The sequence below is a fragment of the Humulus lupulus genome, chromosome 2, assembly GCF_963169125.1.
Source record: "Humulus lupulus chromosome 2, drHumLupu1.1, whole genome shotgun sequence".
Classification (NCBI taxonomy): Eukaryota; Viridiplantae; Streptophyta; class Magnoliopsida; order Rosales; family Cannabaceae; genus Humulus; species Humulus lupulus.
In genome coordinates this window covers 48,451,695-48,459,384 of record NC_084794.1, presented here as the reverse complement: position 1 = coordinate 48,459,384, position 7,690 = coordinate 48,451,695, and the positions used below count along the sequence as shown (strand labels likewise).

At 33.7% G+C, this 7,690-nt stretch overlaps 1 long non-coding RNA gene across 1 annotated transcript; it reads right to left on the bottom strand.

The window, feature by feature from the left end:
• Positions 1 to 501: 501 nt before the first annotated feature.
• Positions 502 to 1,297, bottom strand: LOC133816015 (uncharacterized). Its single transcript, XR_009884958.1, has 5 exons — positions 1,226 to 1,297; positions 1,076 to 1,147; positions 891 to 962; positions 715 to 786; positions 502 to 606 (listed from the first exon to the last, which is right to left on the bottom strand). It is a non-coding gene; the product is annotated as an uncharacterized LOC133816015 (long non-coding RNA).
• Between the last annotated feature and the right edge of the window lie 6,393 nt (positions 1,298 to 7,690).

The following is a 7,690-nucleotide window of genomic DNA, read 5'->3' as shown; positions in this document are numbered from 1 at the left end:
ATGGGGTTTTCCTTAAATTCTTCAAGCTTCAACACTTTCTTTTCTTCTAATAAATTGAAAATATAATTATATTAAAAGACTAAATTATAAAAAAAATAAAATAAAATGAGGGGACACTTGTTCCCCTACTCTTCACTGGTACGCCATTAGAAAAAAAAATATGTATTCATTTTTGCATAAAAACCTAGTACTAACATAGCAAACTAACATAGAAACCAAAATATCAGTAAAGATGACAGCACTTGTTCAAACCAGAAATAATAGTTAATTGCAGGCATTAATAACTACCAGTAGTCATGTAGGAAATTTAGATTGAAGATCAAGCTAATCTCTTTTACGACCATGAAATAATAATCACTTTTTTAAACAACAATAATAGGGATATAAGTTCAACATCATTGCCAATTTAAATTTTATGTAATTGAAAAATACAATTCTCAAATTCAGTTCACTACTCTACCCTGTTATTAATCATTTCATAATAAACTAAACTTCAACAGTTGTTAACTATTTAGACCAATTTTAAGGGCTTACAATGTCTTCAATGTTGTCAGCTGTTCAATGTAATCTGGAATTTTATCATTAATTAAGCAATTCCTCAATGCCCTGAATGAAAAGAGTGAGTACAAGAATTTGGTAAGTCCCGGAAAACCATGGAAATAGTCTCATAGAATTGGATAACAACTGCATCATTTCAAGTAATATTGAGCTTACAATACTTCCAAATGCTTCAAATCTCTCAAATCAGGGAAAGTTGTACTTGGTCCCACCAAATCAGATAATCTCCTAATAAAATGTGTCAGGTATTTCAATCATAATATTAATACCCGCCATTGGCAAACCAAACCAACCCAAACAAGTAATTAACAGATGAAGGAGCCAGGTCTCACAATTGAGTCAAGTTTTTCAAATTTGAAATGTTGGAAGGAATAGGACCCACCATGGAAGTGCCCTGAATATATCTGCAACAAATTTAGACTTTCAATGATAACAATCACAACAAAAATTAACTTCCAATTATTTCGAAAATAAGATAGCAAAAACAAGATAAATAAAATAAAAATTCAGTACTTACAGTCCTTCAAGTTTGGTCCAATTCCCAATAAGTCCAGGTATGCTTCCTGATATTCTGTTCCCATCTATCCTACTGCAAACCATAAATAATGATGAGAAATTTCTCACCTTTAAAAAAAACTTGAACTAAAAGTGAACTTCTTTCGCTGACAAATCTGTTAAGTTCAACGAGTTTTCAAATGTTTGTGGAATTGGTCCAGAAAAATTGTTTGCACTCAGTAGGTTGTACGATAGAAAATGTTAAGAAAAAATTGTTCAAAGCATAAATAGAAGAAATCCAATCCATAACAAGCTTGCCCCCTCTTCATTTTTTTTTCTATTTAAAAAAAAAGGGAACAAGGGTTAGGATGGCAATCTTACAGTCTTTCCAAGTTACTTTGTTTTACCACAAGTATAAGCATATGAAATCTCAAAGCTAACAATGAATCTATGAAAGATCTTAGCGTAATGAGCACTAGGCAAGGGAAAAAGCACTACAGTTCATGCTTCTTTCCATCTCCTTGTCCACATCTGTGTAGGCTTCAAAATCCAAAGGGAAACCCAACAAGAACATATCAAGGTCATCAAAATTTTCAAAACAGTAAGAAGAGCAATTTCAGCCATATTTGGTACTATTGCCAGAGAGAAGAGAAGGTCTCTTTTTAATTCCCCTAGTATGGAAAGGGTTTATATATTTTATAGTTTTAGAGAAAGAAAGGTTGACAGTTGACACCACTAGATGATATCAGATGTTGACCCACCACATTTAAAAAAAAGTGCCTATCAATTACATGGCTAGTTGGCTACTTCCTCTGTTCCTCATTGTTTTGGCAATCATATTAGATTGGCACTGCTGATATATATGAAATGTTGGGTTGTGTATATCAAAATGATTCCATTTTCAACACCCTTTATTGAAATTTTCATCCGCCATGCTTATGAATTATGACATAGAAAGATTTAATTAATGTTGCAATCTATAGCATTATAACTTAAATTTATTATAATCTTATTGTAAAGCTTTTCCCTTTATATATGCATGTATGTATATACAAGTTGTTGTCTTTTAAGCTTTAGCATTATGCCATATTCCTTTTTCTTTCTCTCACTCAATATATAGGGTCCAGCTTAAGATATTGGAATTCTGGTCCATCCAACTAGGAATCTACTTTTCCAATTATTCCATTTGTCTTGATCATTGAGAAATAATTACATCAAGAGAAAATTGCATTAAGAAACAATTGCAATTGAGAAGTACTGTAAATTGATTGGTAAAAAATTCAAGACAAGGCACATAACAAACAGGTGTATTTTCGTGGTTCTTGTTTAAAGAACTAATAAAATAGAGAGGATAACTCCAAAAAAATTATAATTTTAATCTCATATAATGGCATGGAAGCCAGCTACTAAATGAGCCACGTATAGCTAGTAATCAGTGTTGACATGATGAGTTTTCTGATTTTTCTGATTCTTTTAGCATACAGTACTAGCTAACTTGACTTTATTTATTTGCTATAATTTTTCTTGAATATATTACACATTTTTATTTTTATATACAGGACTAAGTTAAATGTACTCGATTAAGATTTATAGAGGAGTTTCAACTCAAAACTAATTCACAATAAACAGAGTAATATATAGTCTAACATTTATTTGATGTAAGACACTTTGTTTATAGTTTTATCTAGCATAAAGTTTTGTTGTATGCTTTGTTGATATTTGTCATTTGCATAAGCTTTAAAATTAATTATACCAACCACCCAATGAGGGATGAAAACTTTTGGGTGATAATCATGGACAAGTTTAAGATAATTCACTCAAAGTGGAAGGAACTGTAGTGATATACTGATATGCATGATCTAATTTTAATAGATTAAAAAAAAAATATCCTTGTTGTTTTTTAACAATTTCTCTTTCAACAATTCCACCCGAATAAACCTAGAAAGATGCACCAAAACTCAATTAGGCGGCAAATAATCTTTAAGTAGGGAAAGAAAATATTTCTTACAAAAGCACCATTGAAAAAAAAAATACAAGGTTAACACTGTGAATCAAGTCCAGTAGATAAAGCTTTAAACTTCAATAACCCAAATATACTGAAATTAAACCAAGGCATGTTTTCTTTTAAAAGCATGTGTGTTAATGACCTTGTCATGACCCTGATATTACAACCGCAAATAATGTGATTGTCTTGTCTAACAGTTGTTAAACCCAGACAAAAAACAAGATTTTATTAAGAGAACAACATCAAATACAAATTAATTGGAGATGGATAAAAGTTGGATCCATCTTAACAGGTTAGTAACCAAAATCATATAGTTTATTTTGGATATAATTTTAAGTGTTAGTGCTTGATTATTGACGTATGCTCTAAAATTGTAGAGCAACGGTGGAATATGAGCAAAAAGCTAGAGAGTTTGTTAAGACAGCCATGACGAATCTTGGATTTCCAGCCAAGATTCTTTGTCCATGCAACAAATGTCACAATCTAAGACATCAACTTTCACACGAAGTTGTCTAACACTTAGTTTTGTGGGGCATGGACCAATCTTACAAAACATGGTTTCATCATGGGGAAGATCCAGTCCAACGCAGCACGACAAACACAAGTTTTGAATATGATTTATTTCAGGCAGCAGGAGTATTTTCAAGTAACGTCAATGATTTTGGTGACGATAACAATGATGCTGATTTTCAGAGTCTATTAGCGGATGTTGAATCTCCATTGTATGAATGTTGTTCAAAGTACACAAAAATTTCGTCTATCGTTGGGTTGTGTAATCTAAAAACAAAGCATGGGATCTCAGATGTTGGCTTTAGCGAGATGTTGGAGATGATCAAAGAAATGTTGCCGAAAGATAATCTCCTACTGACATCAATGTATGCAGTTAAAAAGTTTCTAAAGATGTTTGATCTGAGCTATAAGCATATCCATGCTTGTGTCAACGATTGTTGTTTGTATACAAAAGAGAATGCTAATGCCCAAGTATGTCCCACTTGTCAATATCCAAGATGGAAGCAAAATGAACAGACAAAAGAGATTCTACAAGGGCAGCCTGCAAAATTGTTGAGATATTTTCCTATTATACCAAGGTTTCAAAGGATGTTTAGAAAAGAAGAGACAGCTTTAAGCTTAAAATGGCAATCAACCAATAAAAGAACAGACAGGAAAATGCGACACCCGATAGATTCAGAGGCTTGGGATGCAGTTTATGAGAGATGGCCAGATTTTCAACTTGAACCTAACAACCTTCGCTTAGGACTTGCTGCTGATGGGAACATTCCTTACAAAAGTATGAGTTCTACGTATAGTTGTTGGCCTATAATGCTCATTGTATATAATCTGCCACCTGCGTTGTGCATGAAGGATGAATTTACTTTTCTATCTATGTTGATTCCTGGACCTAAACAACCCGGGAATGACATAGATGTTTACTTAGAGCCCTTCATTGATGAGTTACTTGAATTATGGAATGGTGTTTATACATATGATATTTCTACAAAGAATTTTTTTAATTTAAGGGCCATGTTGCTATGGACCATAAATGATTTTCCGGCTTATGGAAACTTAGCTGGATGTGCGACTAAAGGAAAGTATGGTTGTCCTGTTTGTGGCGAGCACTCAAATGTTGTTTGGTTGAAGCATAGCAAAAATATGTCATTTTGCAATCATATTCGATTTCTACCACAAGAACACCGTTACAGAAAGAAGAAATATACAACAGCTAGGGCAAGGGAAAGAGCACCACAATGTCCAATTATATTGACAGGTGTTGAAGTAGCTGAGCAGTTAAGCAAAGTGACTAATGACTTTGGAAAGGGAAAAAAGAGGAGTCGTGGTATAGACACAGAACAAATCTGGAAGAAGCATTCTATTTTTTTTAGGCTGCCTTATTGGGAAATATTAGTTGTTCGCCATAACCTTGATGTTATGCATGTTGAAAAGAATGTTTGTGAAAGCATACTTAACACATTGCTCGATTACAAAGGAAAATCTAAAGATCACTACAACTCGAGATTAGATTTGACAGTGATGGGCATTATTCCTCATCTCCATCCGTATGAAGAAAATGGTGTTACTCGTCTTCCTGCTGCAGCTTATACTCTATCAAAATCTGATAAGAAGTTGCTTTGTGAGAGGCTATTTGACTTGAAATTGCTTTATGGATATAGCTCTAACATTAGAAACTGTGTAGATGTGGAGAAATAGAAGCTGACAAGACTTAAGTCTCATGATTGTCATGTGATTATGCAACAACTATTGCCTATTGCTATAAGGGGTTTAATGGAAGAAGGTTGTAGAGAGACAATTCTTCGGCTCTCTAAGTTTTTCCATGGATTGTGTCAACATGTGGTTGATAAGGAGGAAATTATGAAATTGGAACTAGAAGCCTTTGAAATTCATTGTCAACTAGAAGACTATTTCCCTCCTTCTTTCTTTGATCCAATGATTCACTTGGTTGTTCATTTAGCACGAGAAGTTAGACTTTGTGGTCCGGTGCAATTTATATGGATGTACCATTTTGAGAGATATATGAAAGTATTGAAAGGATTTGTAGCAAACTATGCACGGCCAGAAGGATGTATTGCAAATCGCTATCTTGCTGTTGAATGTGTACGCTTTTGTGAAACATTTTTAAAGCAAAATGATAATCAAGATAGTACATTACTAGAAGAAAATCCACTATCAGTAGCAGAGTGCTTTGAGCTTGACCGATTGAACTTGGCAGTAGCGCATCGGTATGTGTTGTTTAACTCGGATATTGTAGAACCATTTCTCAATGTCCATATGGATGAGCTAAAAGAAAGACACTCAAATCTGAATAACAATCAAACTTTGTTGTGGAATTGACACTCTGAAGGGTTCCCGTTATGGTTTTATGAAAAGGTTGTATTCTATTGCCAAGATAAAAGTTTACGTTTTGTTTTAGTGTACAAATTTCTTACAAGTATATTTTTATTTTCAGATTTCTAACATGAACAAAGTAGATGACAGGTTAGCTCAATTGGCTGAAGGTCCAAGTCGCGATGTCACTTCCTACAAAGGGTACACGATTAATGGAATTCGATTCCATAAAAAAGGAGCTGAAAAAACAACTCAAAACAGCGGTGTATACTTGGAAGCACATGACAGTAGGCAATTGAATGATAAAGAAGAGTATTTTGGTGTTATCAAGGATATAATTATGCTTGATTATCGTACTTTTAAGGTGCCATTGTTTTGGTGCGATTGGGCGAATATTCGAATGGGTGTTAAGAAATCGGAGTTCTATACGCTTGTAAATTTTAATATAGGACAAGCTCAATCCATTAGGGATCCATTTGTATTAGCTTCACAAGTGAAAAAAGCTTTTTATGCAAGGGTGAATGAGTCAAGTAATTGGTATATAGCTTTAAAGGATTCAAATAGAGGGTGTTTTGGACTTGAATCCAATGAAGAAAATTGAGTTTCCCGTTGTCTCTTATGTACTTTGAATGAAACAAATCTTCTTACACTTTTTGTATGTAATTTTGGTGTATTATTACTCTTTTGTTGAATGAAACAAATCTGGTTTTATTACTCTCTACGGTGAACTTTATGATTTTATTTTAATTTGAATGAAATAATTCTGGTTTTATGGTTTTGGTGTATGTTTATTACTCTTTGGTGATCCGCATTTCTGATTTATATACTATGTTATCTTTCTTTTTATATTGCAGCAATTTCAACTTGAAAATGAGTACATTACGAAGATCTCCAAAAAAACACCTTCATCCAGGTGCTTTATGCAATCTTGTGGCCAAAAAGCGAAAAGCACCATCGAAGACTCAAGCTAATTGTGACGATATGTTGCTTGGAAGCCCTATTTTAAAGAAAAAGAGTGTTCTTCGTAGGTTTTTTGCACCTATTAGAGTTGTAATTGATTCACCACCTGCCCTTAGTACTAGAGCAGCAACTTGTCGTATGGTCTATGATACAGAGCTAGATCCAAATGATGATGTGGAAGACATGGAGATGTCACTTGGAAGTTCAAAAACTAGACGATCTCTTAATTATGAAGTAGATAAGGTAGTTGATAGTGTTTGTGAAAAGGGAGTAAGGGAGGAACATGAAGAGATAGCTGATGAGGAAAGGGTTGGTGTAGAATTTGAAGGGGTTGTTGCACAATGTGTAGAAGTGCCTGATGCAGAATGTAAAGAAGTGGCTGAGATAGAACTTGAACAACCTCTTAGAAAATCTGTTAGATTACAAAAAACAACTGATGAGGCAAATCAAACTGAGATTGAAGAAATACCTCAAGATGTAGATGCGAATGTAATGAACTTAGCCAAGAAGACAAGGGGAAAAACTCTATTGGCAAATCTTACCAAGAGGAACAAGGACTTGAGGATAATAAATTGGAATGAAAAAGGGCAACTAGTTGGTACTAACTCAATGCAATTTTCTTCTTTTGTGGGCGCTCTTGTGCGAGAGGTTGTTCCTTACACTATTTCAGATTGAAGAAAGTTTCACCAATTATGAGAGATGTTCTTTGAGCATCTATTCAGGTAGAATTACAAGTTTTATGAGTGTATTTTTTTATATATGCTCAGCTCTACACTTAAACATATAATATGTTATTCTATATTCTATTGTAGGCACAATATGACTTACATG